The sequence below is a fragment of the Aquarana catesbeiana genome, linkage group LG07 (assembly GCF_042186555.1).
Source record: "Aquarana catesbeiana isolate 2022-GZ linkage group LG07, ASM4218655v1, whole genome shotgun sequence".
In the NCBI taxonomy this organism is placed as follows: Eukaryota; Metazoa; Chordata; class Amphibia; order Anura; family Ranidae; genus Aquarana; species Aquarana catesbeiana.
In genome coordinates, this window is record NC_133330.1 from 97,324,288 (window position 1) to 97,348,408 (window position 24,121).

The 24,121-nt window shown below is 42.7% G+C and overlaps 1 long non-coding RNA gene across 1 annotated transcript in view; it reads right to left on the reverse strand.

The window, feature by feature from the left end:
* LOC141103190 (uncharacterized) overlaps positions 1–24,121 on the reverse strand; it is a 74,168-nt gene that overhangs the window by 4,199 nt on the left and 45,848 nt on the right. Inside the window, exon 2 of the long non-coding RNA XR_012235262.1 lies at positions 8,690–8,866. This is a non-coding gene — a long non-coding RNA (uncharacterized lncRNA). The remainder of the gene's footprint in view (positions 1–8,689; positions 8,867–24,121) is intronic.

Below are 24,121 nucleotides of genomic sequence, written 5' to 3' on the forward strand. Positions count from 1 at the left end.
CCATCCAGCGATGCGCACAAGTGCAGCATCTCCCTCCGCTGTCTCCTCATTGGACAGATTGATATTAGCAGGGACCATTGACTCCCGCTGCTGTCAATCAAATCCTGTGACGGGGGCGGGGCAGAGTCCCGCTGTCTGTGTCAATGGAAGCAGCAGTGGGCTCAGCAGTGAGCACGCATGGATTCCCCCATGGAAAGCGGCTTTCCCTGGGGGGCACCTGACAAAGATAAGGGGCCTGGAGTGCTGGTGGGGGACCCCAGAAGAAGATCGGGGCTGCTCTGTGCTAAAGCATTGCACAGAGCAGGTAAGTACAGATATGGCTTTAATCCATTAGCTTTAAAGTGTATATCTGCTCACTCTGATGTTCAGGGTGATACCTCACATGCGTGGGGCAATTTATGTTTACATAGACATGCACAGAGCACATGTTTGCAATTGGGTATGTACTAGGGCACTTAATAAATTTTTTGTTTTTTTTCCATTTATTGCTATCATGGGCGGCAGCGGCAGGCTAATGGGACACCTGTGTGATTAGGGCGAGCAGGGGACAGGTCTATTATTGCCACCCCCTACATGTCTCTTCTGCCCTCCACTGTAGCTTTTCAAGCTGGGTTCACACTAATGCCAAATTGGATGCTGGTTTCCCTGCATCCAATTTGCATGACAGGAAACTGTGACCAGCTCTCAATTGAGCCATTTCACACATCTCCAGGGCGGCCACGGAGCGGATTGTACAGGAGTCCAATGTGTCTGGCTCGGTTTCAGATTCAAATTCAGGCATAAATTCAGACCTGATTCTCCATTTCGAGGACGCCCCGGACCCCTGCTGTGATCTGTATCCAAATTAAGTGTGAACCCAGCTTCAAACTTGGATCATGTAATTGCTTTCTCAGGGTGGGTCCGTAAAAGTGATTGGTCAGATATAAGGCCGGGTTCACACTGGAGCTGGCTGCGGATCGCACAGGAGTGCTGTGCGTCCCTGTTCCCCATTTCAGTTACGAATCAGGGCCGATTCTATGCCTGAATTCAGCCCTGAAACTGAGCCAAAGACGCACTGCGTTTCTGTACTGTGCGCTCCACGGCCGCAACAGAGATATGTGAACCGGCTTCATAGGGAGCCATTCACATTCTTCTGCTATGCGAATTGGATGTGGAGAAATTTGCATAGGTGTGAACCCGGCCTAAATCTGCCTGGATCATTTTTTCTAAAAACCACGAGGCAGCTGAAAAAATAATCACCAAGCTCATGACTGCGGCAGCCCTTTCTAGAGATCTGATCTGACTGGCAGATCCTGCCCTTCATTCGATGCTGGCTGTGAACTTTTAATTGTCAAGCTGTCTGACTAGTCAAAATCCTTTAACCCTTTTTTACTGAGAAGGGTGTAAGGCTTAATTTTAAACCTGCTTTGGCTGCTATAGCCTGGGCCAGGCATGACGGGTAGAGCAGAGAATGAGCCACAAACAAATGAACTTTTGTTCCCCGTCAACACTGGCCAGGGAAAGGTGATAAAGCACGATTTTGTGTTTGATGGCATCAGTGGGGTGTAGGAGTAGCATTCAGGGTCTGTTAGACCCCTGATGTCTCCTTTTAGGCTCGGTTCACACCTAAACTGGCCACAGATCGCACAGCAACGCTGTCTGTCCCTGTTCTCTGTTTCAGAGCAGAATCTTTGCCTGAATTCGACCCTAAATGGAGGTAAAGACACACAGAATTTTTGCGCAGTTTGCACCGCAACCGCCCCGGAGACATGGGAGCCAGTCATATTCTCCTGCTATGCTAATTTGATGCGGAGAAAACCGCATCCAATTCACATCGGTGTGAACCCAGCCTTAAAGAAGGCCTTTCTTTTCAATTATGCTTTCACATGGGGAGTTATTAGCGCAATTTCCCTCCATCGTCTGAATGTGGTTTGAGCTGTTAGTCTTCCTGAAAGAAGCAGTAGCTGAGAGACTAATTCCATTTTCTTTTTATACATCCCCGAATGGACCTCGTAAGTGTACACTGACTTAACAATCCAAAATCTCTAGATGTTATGTGTTCCTATATGCCTATGCTGTCTTATGACTTTTCTACCGTATTCTTTATAAACTGAAAATAAAAAATTTTATTTAAATTAAAAAAAAAAAAAAACTGTTTTACAACACCTTTTTTTTTAGCTGTGGTTTACCGTTGGATTTGTGGGGCATTCTAACCCCCCTGCTAGCGGTCGCGAAAGGGTTAAAACCGCCCGCAATGCGCCGCAATAGCGGTGTTTTGCTGGCGGTATCCCAGCGCTGCCCCATTGATTTCAATGGGGAGCAGCGGTGGAGGAGCGGTAAACACACCACTCCAAAGAAGCTGCTGGCAGGACTTTTCCTGACGTGCTGCCAGCGCACCGCTCCGGTGTGAATGCCCTCGTTGTGAAAGGGGTCTAAGTTTGTAGACTCTGATGCCAACAGTGTAGAACTTATCCTTTTCTCTATTTTTCATTTGTTTATTTGGTAGGAGGTTCTGCAGCTGCTGCCTCACCTAGAGAACCTCTCCACCTGTATGGCATTATAGGATTATATTACTATACCTTCTGATGGGGGGGGGGGAGTACCAAAGGAACAGTGCAAAATAGATTGGAAATAAAGATAAGATTATAAAAATTTATAAGAAATGGCCCTCCCATAGAGGATAATGCACTAAACCTGTGTAGGTAAATAAGAGACGCACAGAACTGATGTGGCGTCTGTCTTTGTGTTGGAGATCTGAAGACAAGATCTGTGGTAATGAAGAGACCCTCCAGCTCATCCAGCCTTAAATGAAGTCTGAACTATCTGGCACTAGCAATCCTGACCGTAGCACACTTTCTGTCCATGGCGGAGGTCTTCTCAAGTCCACACAGGTACCTCAGGAATAGCTTGTTTGAGAGTTCAGTGCAACATTGTCAGCTTTCTGCAGACACAGCTCCCAATTGTCCCTGATTTGGAACAAAGTCCCTCTGCCATCCTCCTTTTGTCCCTTATTTTGGAGTGATATATATATATATATATATATATATATATATTTGTATATAAAATGCACTATTTACTCTCAAAGTGTTTCACAGTGCTAAACCTTTCATCCAATTTCTAAATTGCTGCATATGAAAATTTCAAAAGCCAGTATAAAGGAATGGTTGTGGTATTAAAAAAAACAAAACCCTGTTGTGGGTTTAATTTTTTTTTTTTCTGTATAATTCTCCTTTTAAGGGGGCATGGCAGGGGGTGTGTCCTATTCCTTAATACTTTTGCTAATAGGTGCTCCTTGTTTTCATCTCAAAAAGTTGGGAGGTATGGCTGCAGGAAGCTAGATCGACAGGCACATAAAAGTCTCTTCTGGCTAGCAACTCCCCTAAAGTAAATGTGTGGCAGAGCTTTCTCTCTCCTCCTCTCCTCCTTCAGGGTGTTCTAATCTAGACCACAGGTGCAGGAAGTGATGTACATAATTATACATAAATCTGTGATATTAGCAGCTAGCAGTAGATCCCTACACACTCCCGCTGGTGAAATCTATATGTCCCGCCAAAGGCAACACAACATGCATAGTAAACAATTTATGAAACGGCATTGGCCTCTCCCCATTTGAACGGCTTGCTGAAGAAAAACAAGTTAGTAGCAATACATTCCAGGTATAGCAAAAATGGGCAACATGTGGCAGTAGATCCTTACAAATGTTACATAAAAACGACTGATGATTTATTATGCATCTGTGAAACTAATGCAAATTTGAATGAAATACGACTACATGTTATTAATATTATAGTCTGCCACTGTACAATAGCAAAACGTCAACATTTTCTTAATGTTTTGTGTTTTAGGCATAGAGGGGTTAATATGGCAGCCATGAAAAGGGGGTTGTGTTATTCCTATTAAGTGGGTGTGTGATGTATAAGCACCACTGCTGAGCCTGCCATAGCAAATCCGCCCTGTTGTGACTAGAAGCTCACTGATACCAGCACAAGTCACTGGTTTTACTGGGTTCCTCCCTGGTTTATGTCATCCTTTTAGAAAGCCCATCGTATAATCAGGAAGTAATTTAACTTATACATTACTAAGTTCTGCAATAGAACCATATAGGATAGTTCTGTAAAATCATTTGGATGCTAGCAGCCTTTTGTGTTTTGTATTTCTTTTATATTTCTCTATATGTGCATTTGTGCAGAAAAAGGGCAAAGCAATGTTAAACAACTTAATCTAAAAAACTGTCTGAAGTTCCTGTTTTTTTTTCTTGGCTTCCAGATGGATGAAGATCGGCATCACTGTATTATCTAGGATGCTGTTGTTATGAGGTGTTAAATGGAAGAATGTTTAGAACCAAAATGTATACGTAAATTAACCTCTTGCCGACAGCTCCACATACATTTACTGCACAGAATCGCGTACGCCGCCGGCGACCCACTCCTGCTGTGATTGGACACAGCGGGAGCCAATCAGCGGCCGATTGTTCATGACAGTGGCAGATCGCTGTTCTTTTAGTAGGGAAGACAGAGATCCGTGTTCTAAGCAGGAACACGGATCTCTGTCTTCCCACAGTTAAAGCACCCCCCACACAGTTAGCAATCACTCCCTAGGGACACATTTAACCATTTGATCGACCCTAATGTTAACCCCTTCCCTTCCAGTGTCATTAGTACAGTGACAGTGCATATTATTTAACACTGATCACTGTATTGGTGTCACTGGTCCCCAAAACAGTATCAGAAGTGTCATCTAGTGTCTGATTTGTCCGCCGCAATGTTGCAGTCTTGCTATAAGTCATTGATAAGTCAAAATATCCCATAGTTTGTAGATACTATAACTTTTGCGTAAACCAATCAATATACGCTTATTGGGTATTGTTTTACCAAAAATATGTAGCAGAATACATATTGCCCTAAACTGATACAATAAAAATGATTTAAAAAAATAAGTTACTGGATGTTTTATAGCAGAAAGTAAAAAATATATATATTTTTTTTAAATTGTCTTTTTTGGTTTATAACATAAAAAATAAAAACCGCAGAGATGGCCAAATACCACCAAAAGAAAGCTCTGTGGGAAGATTTGTGGGGAAAAAAGGACATCAATTTTATTTGGGTACAGCTTGGCACGACTGCGCAATTGTCAGTAACGCAGTGCCGTATTGGCCTGGTCTGTAGGGGGGGTAGCAACCAATGGCCTGGTCATGAAGGAGGGGTAGCAACCAATAGGGATGATGTGTTTTTCTTTATGGATGCAAACATCTGTGGTCTGGTACAGCAGTATGAACCTTCACTCAAGCTGTCATCTCCCCTCCTTTTGTCGCGGCTCAAACTTTATTGGTGTGATGTTGCCCCACAGGTGTGGGTGGACAGTGTTTATGGTGGTACCTGGTGGATCGTACAAATAGGCCCTTTTCACACATGAGGTCCAAAAGGTGAAATCTGAATACTTGCTATTAGTTACTGCTTAAGATTGTTCTTGTGCTGCCTTTTATTAAAATAAGCTTTCAAATTAGCACGTTTTACTTGAAAGACAAATAGGATCAGGGATCAGCGTCAGCACTATTTGACTATTACCACATCAGGGGTGTAACTACATGAGAAGATGGTTGTGACTGCTTTGGGGCCAAGGAATTTTAGTAATTATTAATCCAGGCAGTAGCATAATTTGTCAATTAATAAACCTAATTGATCAAACTGTAATATCACCACATTCAATAAGTCGCATTTTAGGCACTGCTACTATAATATGTAAATATAATTTTGATTCACCAAAGAGTTCAAAGTAGTAAGCATTATCACCTGGAATTTTACCCCCCCCCCGATAAACAAAGTTTTTTTTCCCTAAGTAAGTATCCATGTGCATTCATTTGAATGGGATTGATGAAACTTGCGGTAATTAAAGCAATGCCATCATTTAAGCTATATCATTCTGCTATTTGTTTGGGGCTAGTGATCGTTTTTGGTATCGGAATTCTGCAAATTCTTTTTTTTTTTTATTTTTTTTTTTTTAATAGTTTTTATTTTCTACTTTACATTTACTCAACATTTATTTAAATCTGTCCAGCAAGAGCATTGTGACAAAGCTTGGTACAAACCATAATGCTACCAGGGGTGCATGAGTATTTGCTACATGAAGATGTACACAACGTGAGTACAACAGTTGCACTTGCCTACATGTACAGTGGGGACGGAAAGTATTCAGACCCCCTTCAATTTTTCACTCTTTGTTATATTGCAGCCATTTGCTAAAATGGCAGTGTTAATTTTAATCTTAGGACTAAAATGGCATTTTAGTTTTAGTCCCATTTTAGTCTTCTGCAATTGTTTTAGTCGTATTTAGTCGACTAAATCTCCAGTACATTTCAGTAATTGCAATTTAGTTTTAGTCATAGTCTTTTGACTAAAATGGCATTTTGGTTTTAGTCTCATTTTAGTCTGACTAAAATGGCTTTTAGTTTTAGTCATCTCAATTGTAGTTTTAGTCGTATTTTAGTTGACTAAAATAGTATTCATTTAGTCGACTAAATTAACACTGGTGTGTGGATGGGGAAATTGATTGTATTGTTGAGAAATACAGGCAGATACTTATCCATCATACCTTACCATCAGGGAGGTGTGAATGGCCCCAAATATATTCTGCAGCAGGACAACCACCCCAAACATACAGCAAATGTTATTAAAAATTACCTTCAGCGTAAAGTAGAACAAGTCTTGGAAGTTATGGCTATGCATAGAGAAAGGTCTCAAACGATGCACCTCTATGATTAAGCCTCGTGTGTGGGGTGAAATGCGTTGGGGCAGGCATTGGATGAAGCTGGCTGAGGCTGCTTTCACCTGTTTTCTAATGGCTTTGCTAGGTGTGTGGTGTTTGGGACCTTTCTCTATGTCTATCCATAGTCTGAGGAGTTAGATGGACTCCTGCCCAGCTAGCACCCATTGCAGGAAACACCAAAATGGATTTACAGGAGCTTGAGCGGAGCCCTAATCTCAACATCACTGAGTCTGTCTGGTATTACATGAAGAGACAGAAGGATTTGAGCCAGCCTACGTCCACGATCTGTGGCTTGTTCTTCAAGATAGTGAAAAAATATATAGTTGCGTTAATATTAACCTTCCAATCAAATACAATAAATCTTCCAATTGCTCGAATTGTTAAGCGTATGTGCTCAGATAATAGAAAAGGACACAACCACTAAAATGTGAATAGGTGTAGAAAATCCAAAAAACCTTCTGTGGTGATGATTATAATAATAATTTAAAGTCCAATGTTAATATTAGGGAATAAATAAAAATTAAAAAAAATAAAAATTGTATATCACAAGAAGTATCCCAATAAAACATATAAAATAGGTGGCCGTTCTTGTTTATACTTCAATATTGCCAATAGTAATAATCCCCTCTGTATTGGAATATACAATCTGATCATCAAATATTTCCAAATATCGCTGTGTGACAAGATGTTTCCAGCAGAATATTCTTAGGTATCACCAGTATATGTAATGAAAAAGAAAAAACATCATTGCGCAATGAACTTGTACTAGAAAACCAGCAGCACTACATTGAGTTCACGTAAGCCTGGATTGATAACAGCCTGGATGGAAGACAATCAGCCGCTTGGAGCGCGGTGGATCCTCGCACCGCTCCTTGCAAGCTGCTGACTAGCCACAATAACATATGTCACTGACGACTCCTACGCGTTGCGTCACCCGACACGTGACTTTTTCAAGGTTAGTCATGTGACGCTCGAGTCTTCATTATATATTGGTGCCAGCGTCAGCGTTACTATAGGAACAGCGGTATCATCGAATCATCATTTTGTTCTTACATCGGGCCTGATTATTATACTTCATACCAACTTTATTCATAAAACAGCATTAAAAGATTAAAAATCGCTAATCTAATAAATGATTAGTAATATGTACATTAACAAACAACATTAAGCACATTTAAACACAAGGGGGAACTAGTTACTTACAAACTCTAGTCTAAATCGACTATCATTCAGTGTTACACTTGTGACATATGCAGAAAAAAATATACATATATAGAAAGTAATCAAAATAAAATAAAATTTTGGTGCTCCTCCAAAACAATCATAGTTATTGCATGTATAGTAAGCTTCCCTACCTGTCAAACTAACCATATAAAAGCCAAGTTAGTTTGACAGGTAGGGAATATTTGGTTTTCTTCCAAGTTTTAATATTTTTGCACTTTATTTTATTTATTCATTTATTTAGTGTTTCATCTATTTTCACTACAGCGCTTGAGTACACTTTTTAAATTTTTGTTCTTCAAGATGTTTGCAACAACCTACCTGCCAAGTTCCTTCAAAAACTGTGTACAAGTGTACCTAGAAGAATTGATGCTGTTTTGAAGGCAAAGGCTGGTCACACCAAATATTGATTTGATTTGGTTTTCTCTTTTGTTCATTTATTTTCCATTTTGGTAAATTATAAAAATAAACTATTACCAATTTTATTTCTGAAAGCATTCTTAATTTACAGCATTTCTTACACCTGCCTAATACTTTTGCACAATACTGTATATATACAGTATACACACACACACCCATTCTTTAATGTGTGGAACTATTAATAAGAAAATACATCAACCAGAAGATTGGCAGGTTTAAGCCCAATTCCAGTAAAACTAAAAGCCTTCTCTTGCATGGTTACCTGCATGTTTCCATCTAGGGGATGGAAAAAAGCACTTTTATTTACCTGATCCGCCACTCCCTGGCAGAGGGTGCTCCCCTACGCTCCATCAGTAGACTGTCCTTCAGCATCCTCATGTCCAGTGCAGGGCTATTATCTCTGCATCAGTCTTGATGACATCAGAAGACCTTAGACCTTAGGGGAGAAGAGGCTGCAAGAACCAGTCTAGCAGCACAGAGGAGCCTGTGGGAACAGAGGATCAGGTAAGTAACCCTACTGCAATGAAGGACTTGCCAAATTTACACCAAAGAAATTCTATAAACCCTGTGTAGCGCTGGTAGATTTACAATCTACCACAGATTAGGTAAATTTAGTAAATTGTGTGTTAGGAAGGTTAAAAGTTTGCCTCTGTTCCAGCTTGGCTGACGTTGTGTGTGCTTCCGTGCTAACCAGTGGGTGTCGCTGTTACCATTAGTCAGTGTTGGAAGGGCAACGTGTCGAAGTGTATAGATGCTCCTCTGTCCCGGAGGCAAGCTCGGTGGAGGTGGTCCTCCGAGTTGCATTCTGGACGAGGGTATTTATGGGACAGACGCCATGTTCTAGGGTCTTTTTACAGCCACCTGCTGGCCCTCCTGGCCAACAGGTATGCGTTAAGGAGCTACCTCATGGTCCTCCAATCGGGAGGCCCACGATGCTACGGCACAGGGGTGGGTCAGGGGAGGCTTGTCTGGGGCCTACCACCGCGGCCGAGGAATGGTCCTGAGCTGTCGGTCCTGTGTGACGAAGCTGGACAGCCGAGGAGATCCCAGGGGAGGACCCGTCTTGGAGAGATCACGCAGCGTGCTGGTCTATAGAGGGGCCTGGTGACTCGGCTGGAGGACGTAACCAAAAGTAACTATACAGCATAGTGTCGCCAGTTCGGCTTAAAGGTTCAGGCACTGTGACTGACTGTTCACTGCAGAAGATCTGATACATCCTGTGGCAGAGGATCGTGCAGATTTACCCCCCCCAAGCAAGTCTGTGGCAGAGACTTTAGATTCGTGCTGCGTACTGGCTGCTAGACTGGTGAGAGAGGCCTATCCAGACGAGCAAAGAGTGTGTCCCATGAGGGGAACGGATTCCACATAATTATTTGAGTTCTACAGGGACATTTGTTGCTAAGATATTGCAAGAAGATATTTGCGTTTCTCCTGAGAGTTTCCTTTTCCGTCTCTTTCCTGCTACTTCCTAAAGTTTGACTGTTCAATAAAGCATTGAAAGCGTACTCCAGTGTTGGTGCGTGTGTCGTCCAGAAGTAAACTCAACGGAACCCCTAGATCCGGTGCCGGTGAAACAGAGGGAAGCAAAGTGAAGGTAACAGACCCATTTAAACCAGCAGCTCCACCGTGAGTTAGTGCTACACCTGTACAAATACATCGAAATATTTCACATTTACCACTTGCATATAGTGTTGTAAATGGGTCTTAACAGCTGATTGTAAGGCCTATTTTTTTTTTTTAAACAAATGTATACTTACCTGCTCTATGCAATGTTTTTTTTTGCACAGAGCAGCCCCAATCCTCCTCTTCTGGGGTTCCCTGACGGTGCTCCAGACTCCTCCTCTTTCTCTGTGTGCAATCATTGCAAGCTACACAGACACACACAGCATGGCTCACATTTGATTCACAGCAGCTGAAGCCAATGGCTCATGCTGCTGCCCGAGAGAAGGAAAAAAGGGGAGAGAAGACTGCAGCTGGGCACAGCGCTGGATCCCTAAAAGGCTCAGGTAAGTGTTTAGTGGGGGTGGGAAATAGTAGGAAATGCATCAGGTAAAAAAAACACCTAGCCTTTAGAACTACTTTAAAATGCACAGCTGAATAAGTTGGTGGAGGGGGGATACCCTACTCTGTACATAGCCCAGAATGTTCTGTACTCTGTGTTAATATTTACTTATAAAATAAAGATAATATATAAACAATCCAAAGAAACCTAAAATAGCGCTTAAACTTTAAAGCTGAACTATTCCAGGTCCTTTGTCGAGCGGCTTCTCATCTACATACTGACCACAGGTGGTTGCTCGCTCAACACTGCTGTAATTCACAGAACACTTGATCGTGACATCACCACCCCTTCTGTACACCTTATACAATCAGAGAACATCCCATATTCCTTGAAAAACTACAAGGTGTTCTGTAAGTGGCAGTGCCACGTGAGCGACCCTCTGTGGTCAGTGTGCAGCTTCCCCAGCGGTCCCACAGGTATGAAACATGCATACTTAAGCTGGCCATACATTATAGCATTTTCTTATTCAATTTCCTTTAGATTTACCTTCAACTATGTAGTAAGGGCCGGCCTGATTGCATACAAATTGAAAGTGTTTAGGTTTGATCTCATATTATATGGTTTTGGCAAATCTAAAGGAAAATTGTACAAGGTTAATACCAATGTAATTCTGCGCTATCCAAAAGTAGTCATATGGTAATCTTACTAAATCCTAATTATTACTGACTACATTTCCTGGTATCGACACATGTTGGGGAGGGGACAGGACGGTTTGTGAGACAGTGGAGTGATCTCAGAGCGAGAGAGGACACACCAGTACAGCGTCTTTATATTTGTTTGGCTTGTTACAGAGTGGTGCGCTCATAGCACCTATTAAATGTGGGTACCCTAATATAGGGAATATTGTCATTTTAATTAAAAATTTTAAAACGGTAATACGCTATCCAGTTCCCTCTGTTTTCCATATGAATATTGTTGCAAGCAACCATCCAAGGATCTGAATGCTGACCATAAATCCAGAGGTGGTTTAAAAGCGTGTTTTGACCGAGCTTAGGTGCAAGGTCACATGCTCTAAGGTGAGCGCATACACCAAAGGGGAGCACAAGAGTGGACATGAGCACTTGATTGTTTTATCAACTGTTTTATCATCTGCAATGAGTATCAGAAAAATGGAGTAGTTATGGATGGACTTGTTGCAATTTTATGGACACAGATGCATGAATTAGTTTGGCACAAGAGCACTTTTTTTTTTTTTTTTAAATTCTTTATTTATCATTTTATAACAATAACAATGCATTTCCCCTCCTACCCCCCAGGCCCCTCCCCCCTTCCCCCACCCCTCAGGACCGTGCTCGACGAGGTCAAAGTGCTTGCCCGGTTATTCCGGGTTAATAATAATCTCCTCCAGATAACCCCAGGTCCCTTTAAACTTAATCCATGCTGCCCATTTCCCTAAATGATCCTCCTCTTCAGGTTCGACTCCCCCCTTGTCTAAACGCTCGACACTGTAAACCTCATTAAGGCTGAGCAGCCATTCTCGAGTACAGGGGCTCGAGGCGTTCAGCCAGTTCGACGCTATCTGTCTCTTAGCTACATCGAGCATTATTGGGATCAGTGAGGTCTTGTAGTTCTTTACAGGGTCCGAGGTCCCGTGGAAAAGGCAGACCCACAGGTCCTCTACTATTTCCTTCCCTGTGATGTCTTTTATCAATCCCAGGATTTTTTTTCCAAAAGATTTTTATGGTAGGACACTCCCACCAGATATGGGCCATTGTTCCTGGAGTTGAACAACCCCTCCAGCAAGTATTTGATTTAGTCTTGTCCATTTTGCTAACCCTGTCCGGGGTGGCATACCATCTTGCAAGGCATTTAAAATGGCTTTCTGTTCTTCTGATGTCTACTGCTAAGTAATGGGCCATCCTCAGGGTCTTATCTATCACAGTTCCATTACATTGTGACCCCAGTTCCTGCTCCCACTTTTTAATGTATGGAGGTGCCTCCAGCTCCCCCTCTGTTCCCAAAATCTTATATATTTGCGTTATCTCCCCTCCTGTCTGCTCCTTTATACAGAGCTGCTCAAACGGTCTGAGCTCCTCCATACTCCTGAGAGGTTTCGGAAGTCTCTCAATGAAGTGGGAGAGCTGGAGGTACCTCCACTCACTCATTACCCATAGATTAGGTTCTAGACTTAATTCTGAAAATGTGCGAATTTGCCCCTTGTTTAAAAAGTGTTTCAATTGTACGGAGTCACCCTTCAACCAATTCCCTCCCACCTCCCTCCTCCCTGGTTCAAAAAAAACATTATTTTTCATGTGTATCAGTGGTGAGTTGTATGACCATTTATTCTTGAAGTGTATCATATCCCAATATTTAAATGTATTAAACATTAATAAAGATGTGTATGTGCTCAGTGCTCTGAATTTTGGGGGGGTTCCAAAGTGCCTGTCCTAAATTCGTGTTACTCAAAAAGTGCTCAATGTGCACCCAGCGTTTGTCCGTATCTTTTTTATACCATTCCGCGATCCGTGACAACACTATTGAGATGTAGTATCTATTGAAGTCTGGTAATGCTATTCCACCTTTTTTTTTCCCCCTGCTTAATACTGTGAAAGCAATGCGTGGTTTTTTGCCACCCCAGACAGCTTCGCTTATTAAACTCCTGAGGGCTTTTAAATAATATCCTGGTAGAGGGATGGGCAGCATCTGAAATTTGAACAAGATCCTGGGCGTTAGACTCATTTTAATCGCATTAACTCGCCCAAACCACGAAAGGGGTCTGGCATGTAGTCTTCTCACTTCTTGCCTGATGTCATTTAACATAGGAATAAAGTTTTTTACAAATAATCTATTAAAGGTGTTGGCTAGTTTAATCCCCAGGTACTTGATCTCCCCCTTCCAAGGAAAAGGGAAGACAGCAGCCAGATGATCCTTTTCTTGCTTACCTATGTTGATATTCAAGCATTCAGATTTACTGGAATTTATTTTAAAATTCGAGACTTCTCCATACTTTCCAATAATCTGAAGTATATTGGGGAGGGTTATTCTGGGATTTGTAATGAAGAACAAAACATCGTCGGCGAAAGCCGCTAGTTTGTGTTCCTCTGTTCCGACCTTTATACCCCTGCAGTTCGAGCTGTTACGAATAGCAGACAACAGGGGCTCTAGGGTCAGGACGAACAGAAGTGGGGAGAGGGGGCAGCCCTGCCTTGTTCCATTGAACATCCTGAAGGGCTTTGATATCGCCCCATTAACTCTCACCATCCCTGCCGGGCTACTATAAAGGACCTTGACCCAGGAGATAAACCTCTGACCGAACCCCAGGGCTTCTAAAGTGTTCATCATAAACCCCCAGTCTACCCTGTCAAATGCTTTTTCAGCATCAATAGACAGGAATAGAGCTGGGGGCCCACCATGTTTACAAACTTCTAATAATAACACCGCCCGAACCCCGTTGTCCCTACACTGTCTCCCATTAACAAAACCCGCCTGATCTGGGTGCACTAGTGCTGTCATTTTCTCTTTCAGTCTGTTCGCCAGAACTTTTGCATATAGCTTAACGTCTGCATTCAGCCGGGAGATAGGTCTATAACTTGAGCACAGCCTGGCGTCTTTTCCTTCCTTCCAAATTAGGGTGATTGTGGTGGTTAGAGCACTTTAAACACGGGTCACTTTATTTCTATATTGATTATTGTATATTGATGCACTTTTCTATAGATTTATGTATTTTATAGGTTGTCACTGCAATTATCGCACAGGGTTGCAAATTTCTCTATTTCATATGAATGCAATATGTGTATATAGAGGAGTGTATGCTACACAGATTGTTATTGGAGCATCGCATAGGATTGCAATTTTTTTATTGTTTATGATCGCAACTTTTAATCGCATAAGATTGCATTATTATGCTCACTAGATGTTTTACATAGGAATGGAATATCTCACCACCACTTTTTACCGTAGTCAGTAATAATTAGGATTTAGTAAGATTACCATGTGACTACTTTTGGATAGCACAGCATTACGTTGGTATTAATTTATTTGGCATGAGCATATGGGACGTGATCAATGCTAGCAGCTGTCCTTTAATCATCTCTAATTATCATTTGGATTTTCACACAGTAGCTCGCAAGACTTTGTTTTTTAAAATTGTACAAGATGATTGTATAAGGCCTTACATTGGTCAAAGCAAGTATGCAAAAAAGATTATACTTGGAGTGAAGTTTTTAAAAAAAAAAAAAAAATTACATTCACCAGTAACAGATTTGTGCTTATTTTAAACAGAAGTACTAATAACACTCTATGACGCACAGATAAGAACAACTATAAACCTGTATATGAAATATATTAATAGAAATCTAGAACAGCAGACAAGGAAAATTTTGAGCATCATGTCTCTGCCCAATGTTACAATAAAAATAATTATTTGTAAAAATGTAGTATAGCTTCTACATAAGTCGAATGCAAATATGATTTAGTTCAACTGAAATCCCAGCAACAGCCTCCAGGTGTCACTGCGTGCAAGCATTCCTTTATTCACACTTGGCATTTTTAAAATAATTTTTCTTTAGTAAATATTGTGCCATTAATTTACTGAGTAGACAAGCTAATCCTCACAGCTTTATTTAAAGCAAGTGTGTGAACTACAGTCTGGGCTGATCTGTTTGAAGGCATGATCTGGTTGAGTACATGTCCTGACATGTAAACAGACGCACTTTATGGTTTGGGTGTTGTCTTTCAGTGCTTTATATTCACTTTTCACACACCTTCATTAGTATGACATAAATGCAAGTCAAACATTCTAAGTGTTTTTTTTTTTTTTTTTTATATAAACAGCTATCAGTAGTTCCAATGGAACAAAGAAAAGAGAAATGTCACAAGTAAACTTGTGAGAACAAACATATGGGAGCTTTGCTGTCTGTTTTTATGTTTAAATGGTTTTAATACATAAAAAGTTACAGACAAATGGGGAACCTAAAGTAAACCTAAAAAGGAAAAAAAACCTTGACCCAGCACCGCGCCTCACTGCTGCCGCCTGGTAATGCTGACCACCCAAAATGCCACCAAAATACACCTTACACCATAGTAGGAATGCATTCTCCCAAATTTTCAAGGACCCAAACCAAACCCAATGTGACATTACCCATGCCTGCCAAAAGTGTCAGAACCTGGACCAAGATAGGAAACGGATTTTTAAAAAGAAAAGGGGTGGGTATTAAAGTAGGCACCATCACTGAAAAACTCGCTCTATACGCGGATGACCTCATGCTGTTTCTTAATGACCCGGGACCCTCCCTCCGTGCAGCTCTGAGTATTATCTCTGATTTCTCCGAACTGTCTGGGCTCAGAGTCAATTGGGAAAAATCCCAAGCACTACCTATTGATTCTCAGGCAAAACTTCATGCAGCCACCTCTGTCTCACTAGCCTGGACCTCCTCTATCCGTTACTTGGGAATTACCATTACCCCTAGAGTCTCTGACTTTGCTAAGTTAAACCTCTATCCCTTACTAACCCAACTCAAACTTAAGCTTCAGGCTTGGAATAACCCGCCATTATCCCTCATTGGCAGGATAAACTTACTTAAAATGAAATTCCTCCCAGTTTTTCTATATGCTCTAAGGCACTCCTCAATTTGGATCCCCAAAGCCTTCTTCCAAAAATTTCACTCCATTATAACCCCCTTTCTGTGGAAATCTCACCCCCCCAGAATCCACAAATCTATACTCAAAAGGCCCTGGACAGAGGGTGGCCTAGCCTGTCCGGATATTCGGAATTATTTCTATGCTGCACTACTGTCACACGTCCATAACTGGCTAACCTCAGATATAACCAATGCTGCTGTAGTCCTTGAGGCCGCCCACCTTGGTTCCTACGAGGCGCTGAGTAATGCTTTATACAAGGGAGTCAGAGCCCCCTATCCTCTCACACCCTCCATGAAAGCAGTGATCAGGGCGTGGCAGTTGTTAATCTGTAAACTACAAAGGAACCCCCACACTAGATCTCCAGACACCCCACTGTGGCTCAACCCGCATTTACCAGAGTTTCTGACTATCCCAGACCCAGGGTTCTGGGCTACTAGAGGTATCAAAAACCTGGAGCATATCTGTATCAATGGCTCCCTTCTGACCTTTGACTCCTTCAAGGAGAAATTCGGGCTCACCAACAGACAATTCTTTAGATTTCTTCAAATTCGCCATGCCTTCGTTACCCAATTTGGTTCCACCCCGGTACTCCTCCTCCGGTCCAACCTCGAATCCACATTAAGGGTTACTCCTCTGGTCAAACCCACCTCCACCATTTACAAATCTTTATTGCCTTCAGTCCACTTTGGTCTGGAGGACTTGCTCTCAAGGTGGCAGGGCGAGACCCCGGATCTGGATTCGGAAGACTGGGAGGACGCCTGGGAATATCCTTTCTTACAGCTCATCTCTGTCAGAGATCGGTTGATACAATTTAAACTGATCCATAGAGTCTATTTGTCACCCTGGAGATTATCCAAAATTAACCCGAATTCCTCCTCCAACTGTTGGAAGTGCGGTATGGCAAATGCCGACTTCAACCATATGTTGTGGTCCTGTCCTAGAATCCAGCCCTTCTGGGCGGAGGTCACGACCTTCATTGAAACCTTGACTATGATTCATGTTCCCCTGATTGTATCGATCTGTTTGCTTGGTCTGGTGGGCTCCTTGGCCCACCGCCGAGCAACCAGAACACTAATAGGACTTCTACTATTTTACGCCAGGAAAGCTCTACTCATTAAATGGAAACAAACGGAGGTACCTACTTTGAACACATGAAATCGCTGATCAACTCAGCGGTACCACTATACAAAGAGGCCTTTCTCGCCAGAGGCTGCCCAGCTAAGTTTGACAAAATATGGCACGTATGGTTAGAATCAGACACCACGATCGCAACTCAATAGGCACTGTTCCCATTGATTGTCTACTTCAACTAAAAGTCTTGTAGCAGTGAAGACCTAACTTTGCCATTATCTGTAGGTTCTCCTAAAGGTGTTATTCTCAACCTCAGCAACACTTCCCGATGTGGCCACTTGGAATGCATGACACACTATCCTCCCCCTGTCCTCTCAATCTTAATGACACGAGTAGTTTCAGTTATAGAAGTTCTATAGACAGGTATTAATGTATAGGATTGTTTTATTGGTTGTTACCTCAGCCGGGGTATGCCCAGAGGCTGTATTATGTAACTTTTTTTTTTTAAACAAACTCAATAAAAATAATTTTCAAAAAAAAAAGAAAAGGGGTATATAGACTGCTTATTATTAGCAACAACCTTCTGCATTAGCCAAGACAGAGGGAGGACAAAATCTATAGCAGAGAAGAAGAGTGTAGGTATAGGGCATTATACGATGACCCCTGGTAGCTCAAATAGTATCAGCACACTAATTGCATATAAAAAGTTATATCTTTATTACAAAAAGTTATTAATATACAGCGTATCATCACAAATAGGGCCACATGCTAGCCCATGCTATATAAAAACATGATGGAGGTAGGAGTCGGATATTGGGAAAAAGCCTACGCATTACGCAGTCCAAGCTGCTTCTTCAGGGCTGCCATCTCTGACTAGATGCCTCACACAATCATCACGTCCATTCAGGCAATAGGGAGACAAGTATTCAAGGAACCAAGTAGGGACAGACCAACCCCTGGAATGGAACTACCAGAACCTCACAGGGAAACATACAAGCTTCCATACAGGATGCATCTAACTTTCAAAATGTCATAGGCATCCTTAGTGGCTGCTGAATGGCAAGCATTTAGAAGCCAGGTAATCAAAAATTCCAACAAGGTCACAAAGGGGGGCATGTATAAACCAGACTCCAGGAGGTAAATGATTATCCACAGCAGTTCCTGGGTCTCCCGAGAGACCAGACCACCAATACAACGATCAATGCTAAAAAATGAACCGATCAATGTATAAATGACACTGGCAGGGAAGGGGTTAACACTAGGGGCAATCAAAGGGTGAACTGTGTTCCCTGGGTGTGTTCTAACTGTGTGGGGGATGGGCTCACTGGGACAACACAGAGATTGCTGTTCCTGATTACTAGGAACAGCCGATCTCAGTGTTGTCCCCTATCAGAACGGGGATCAGCCTTGTTTACAGAGGCAGATGCCCGTTCTGTCTCTCTATGGAGCGATCGCGGGTTGCTGGGGAACATCGAGTCAGCCAGACCTTTGTGCGCACTCCCCCGGCGTGCAGCAGGCACGCTCATGCATGGAACAAACGATCAAACAATCTCATGCACAAAACGGCGTACAGGTATGTTGTTTTGTGCAGCCGGGCCGCCCTGCTGCTGTATATGTGCGATGGGTGGTCCGAAAGTGGTTAAACGAGAAGTATAGAACTAAGAAAAATTAGGTAAACCCACAAGTGTTATTTTTACAATTACTATTCCTTTATATTGGCTTTTGAAATTTACAAATGCAGCAATTTAAAAATTGCATGAAGGGTTTAGCACTGGGAAACACTTTTGAAAGATAAAAAGTGCATTTTATATACCACTATATAGATCAGACCAAAATGAGGGACAAATGAGGAGGAAAGAGGGACAGGGGGACTTTGTTCCAAGTCAGGGACAGTCCCTCAAAATCAGGAACAGTTGGGTGCTATGGATTCCCTAATTTTGGAGGAATTTCCTCTAGCTTCTTGTTTAAAGGGGTTGTAAAGGTAAAAATTTTTTCACCTTAATGCATTCTATGCATTAAGGTGAAAAAACTTTTGACAGTACCGCCGCCCCCAGCCCCCCCGTTTTACTTACCTGACGCCTCGAATCTTCGCTCCTCGTCCTCGTCAGCTTCATTGCAGCTCAGCCTGGTCGCTGATTGGCTGCAGTGGATGGATTGAAAGCAGCGCAGCCATTGGCTCGCGCTGCTGTCAATCACATCCGATGACGCGGCGCGCCAGGGGGCGGGGCCGAGTGATACAGCGAGCGGCTATAGCCGCCGGCTGTATCACGGGAGCGCGCCCGCAAGCACTCACCACCGTGCGAGGGAGCTCGCATGAAGGTGGTAAATGCTTGCGGGGAGGAGCTGAAACAGCCGCCGAGGGACCCCAGAAGACCAGGTTCGGGGCCACTCTGTGCAGAACGAGCTGCACAGTGAAGGTAAGTATAACATGTTTTTTATTTTAAAAAAAAAAAAAAAACAACTTTACAACCCCTTTAAGCTATGAGGCAGGAAGTTACAGTGGGTCTAAAGGCTGAAGGTTTTTTTTTTTTACCTTCATGCATTCTATGCATGAAGGTAAAAAAACCCTTCTGTGTGCCAGTAGGTTACACTTTGGAGATTGTAAGTTATATGATTTGACATCAGCACACCTAGTGTGGATAAATGTAAAGCTAATTTCCATGCTTGAGTATTAAAAAAATAATTTGAAATAGGCCAGGACCAGCATTTTGTGAATTGAATAGTCTTGGTATCCAGGAAAAACAAGAGAGTACTTAAAGCTGTATTAAACCCAAACCTAGGTAATTATTTTTATTACAATAACATGGCATTGTTACCTACTCTATGCATTGGTGTGCACAGTGTCCCCGAACCTCCTCTTTTGGGGTTCCCTACGGCTCTCTCCATTTCCCCTCTTCTGTGTCTACACACTTGCTATGGGGGCAGACATGCAAATTCACTCCTGAGCCGGGCTGCGTGCGTCCATAGACACACACAGCACAGAGTGCGTCCATAGACACACAGCACGCCCCCCCATTCCTTCCTCACAGGATTTGATTGACAGCAGCAGGAGCCAATAGCTCCTGCTGCTGCTCCTGTTCTGTGGGGAGAGGAACCAACGCTGCTTTGGATCGAGATAGGACTCGGGTAAGTATTTAGGAAGGTGATCGGGCAATACAAGTAGTGGGACATTTTTGCCTTAAAGTGATACTTTAAAAAACGTTTTATATTTCTCTGTCCTCCCCTTCCCTATGGGAAGGGTAAAAGAGGGGAGGAAAGATCCAGCGCTGTGCATGGCTGCATCTCTTTTCCTGTCTCTTCCACTTCACACAGGGACCTGAACAATGGCCATTGGCTCCTGCTGCTGTCAATCAAATTCAGTGAGAAGGAAGTGGTGGTGGGGCTAACCCCAGTTGTGTGTGTCTATGGCTTGCTATGGGGACACACGAAGAAGAGAAGGAGCCAAGATTGCCGGCGGGGGGACCCGAGAAGAGGGGGATCAGAGCCGCTATGTGCAATACTATTACACAGAACAGGTGAGTATAACATGTTTGTTATTTTAATTAAAAAAAAAAATTAACCTTTAGTAATACTTTAATGCAGGATATGCATTAAGGTTAAAAAAATGGCTTGGCTTTATAACCATTTTAAATATGATGGCTGCACGGTTTTTCTTTTTTTAGTCTTTTATTCCTTTATTTTCACCTGGTGATCTGGTCAGTAACCTTCCTGTTTTAGGGTGTCTCCACTCTGGATGGTGGAGCAATGGAGATACCTTTAGACAACAGCATTGTCAATCTGGGGTGAGGGTAGTGTTAGATGCACTAGTAAATTTAGATGGAGTCAGCGAACATATTAAAGCCAAACTCCAGCAGTTAAATCAGTGGGTTTTTTTTCCCTTTCGGATAAAGGTTTCATGTAAATGAATAAAAGCTAACCATTGTGAACATCCCTGTCAGTGGTAAATTGTTTGTCTTCCTCTAACAGCCACCTTTGCTGGACAGCTTGGTTTGTTAAAGGAAGTTAAAAAAATAACTTATTGGGCAACCAGGTGAAAGTAAAGGAAAGCCTAAAAACAACCACTACATCTAATAACTGATAAACTCCAATATATCACATTTTTCGTTTTGGGTTTAATACAGGTTTATTAACTGCAGAGAAAAGCAACCAAACTGATAAGAGGCATGGAGGAACTCAGAAATCAGGAAAGATTAGCTGAACTGAATTATTGTTTAGTATTATTATTCACTTTCACATCATTACAGAAAGGCTTCTTCACAGTTCGAGCTGTGAAAATATGAAATAGACTCCCTCAAGAACTGATTCTGGCCAGCTCAGTAGATTGTTTTAAAAAGAGCTGGATGCATTCTTAAATGCTTCATCCTTTTTTTGTTTTTTTTTGCCCTCCTCTGGATCAACTGTGGGTTATGATTGCGTATATGGAGGTTTCCTGTATGTGTGGGTTTTTTTGTGTTTTTTTTCTTTTTTTATTGGTTGAACTAGATGAACCATTTTCTTTTTTCAACATGATCAACTATGCACCCATTTAAAGCGGGCCTTTAGCCCCCCACGGAAAAATTAAAAGTCAGCAGCTACACATGTAATGTAGCTGCTGACTTTTAATATTGGGACACTTACCTGTCCTGGAATCCAGCAATGTCGGCACCCCAGCCGATGTTTTCATCGGCTCTCGGGTGCTGCTGCTGCCATAGCCTGTAAGAGAACCCGGCAGTAAAGCCTTGAGGATTCACAGCCGACTCCCTACTGCGCATGCGCGAAGCACGCTGTGCTTTTTGAATGGCTTGGCGGCGGGGAAGGAGGAGGGGGGTCGAACTTCTGACGTACCGCGTACTCTGAGGTACGTCAGATGGAAGTGGGGACACGTACCTGTCAAAAACATGTACCCGCTCCAATCCCCCCCAAAAGATGCCAAATGTGGCACCAGAGGAGACAGATAAGAGGAGCTTCCATTTTTGGGTGGAACTCTGCTTTAACTAAGAGACTGCTTTAAGTAACATTTAGGAACTAACTGAGGTGTGATTAAAGAGGAAGTAAACTCTGCTGAATATTTTTTTCCCCTTCCCTGCAAAGTATAGGCATAATGTGCTAGTATGCATCGCATACTAGCACATTATGTGACACTTATTTGCAAACAAAGCCCGCGTAATCCCTGCTGCAGGCCGCATCTATCTTCGCCCGTCTTCCTTTCCGGGGCCGCGGACTCTGGCTCTGTAACTGGCCGGTCACAGCACTGACTTCTGAAGAAACGGCACTGGCAGCCGTTTCTTCAGTGCGCATGTGCCAATGACATCATTGGCACAGTAAATATCTCCTAAACAGTGCACGTTTAGGAGATATTTACAGTACCTATAGGTAAGCCTCGTTTACACCCTCTTTAAACCCCATAGAAAAATAAGCAGCGAAATGTAGACTATCCCAATTATAGTGAAAAAGTGCGTGTTTGTGGTTAAAGTGCTACCGACCACCAATTATTGTGGGATTTTTTTAATTTTTTTGAAGGTGGGTGTGTTTTATAGTATGCCATTAAGACTACCAGTGACTGTGGGGTCATTTTTATCAAATGAAAAGTAAATGTTAAGCAACTCACCTTAGCAAATGATTGGGTGTGTATGCAAATGTAAGCCCAAAAAAAACCAAAAAATAGTGGTAATTACATAAATACCCCAAAATAAATCTCTGTCTGTAAAATTAATGTGAGTACAATGTTGCATGATGGAGTAGGTGTCAGTCAAAGTATCACACCAATGAAAATTGAAAAATGGCCTTTTAATGACGGGGTATATGGATGTAGTGCCCCTGCCCTAGGCTGGCTAAATTTACTGTATGGCTTGACTGAACCAGCTAAGCCCGAATTTACTTTTTAGGTCTGATCAGGTTTCTCCCTAAACCTGGTGGCTGATTGCTTCTGTCTAGTTCTGGAAAAAATATTCCAAAAATAGTGTGGGAGAATCAGTCACTGGCTTGTGAATAACTGACCCTAGCCAATCTCTGGAAGTCTGTCCAAGAAGGTGTGGCAGGGAAGTAGATAAATACAGTGTTTGGGAGGATCTGATCATGGCTCTCCTCCCCTGGGTCTTTCCCCCTGGGAGGGGGCATGTTTGTGTTCCAGAGGACCTACTGCTACTAGGCCTCAGCAGATGCTGTGGGCCAGTGTTGCCAACTGCCAGTATTTTTACTGGCAGCCAGTAGAAAATGGGCACTTTTCTCCTGCCAGTAAATGTCAGTGAAAGAAAAAGGTTGCCAGTAAAAAATATGGTTGTGACGCTTGGCCGAGACCATCCGAGTGCCTGCTACAGTGTGTTCGGATTGTGCCAGCAGTATGTCATGTGAAGTCATGGTGCAAAGGAACAGAGCAACCGGAGCCTCGTGCATGTTTGCAGAACGGGAGGAAGACAAACTGGGAGTGGACTGAAGGGACCACCTCGCATGGAGAGAGAGGGTCACTGTGACTCAGGCGGGGACGTGTCATGTTGGTGAGGTGTCATCATCATCTGTTTGCACATGGGGTGTGGGGTATGCTGGAGGGTCTATTGATGTTGGCTGCTGGGGGATCTATTGTCACTGGTGAGGATCTGATTTTGTGCGAGGGTCTATTGTTGCTGATGGGGAATCTATTGTTGCTTGGGGTGGGGTCTTATGTTGCTGGAAGGGATCTACTGTTGAGGGAGAGGTCTATTTTTACTGGCTGCTGGAGGATCTATTGATGCTGGCTGCTGGGAGATCTGTTGTTGCTGCTGGGGGGTCTAATGTTGCTTGGGTGGATATTTTGTTACTGGGTGTGATATTTTGTCGTGGGCGGTTCACTGTTGCTGCAGGGAATCTATTGTTGTTGGGGTGGAGTCCATTGTTGCTGGGGGAGTCTATTGTGTGGGGATCTATTGCTGGGGTTCTATTGTTGCTGGCTGCAGGGGATCTATTTTACTGCTTTTCTTTTTATCATTAACATGTTCCATACAAATTATTTAGCACCACAAAATGATACTTGGTTCTGTATTCTCTAAAAGGGGCAGTACTGGTAGGTGGGTA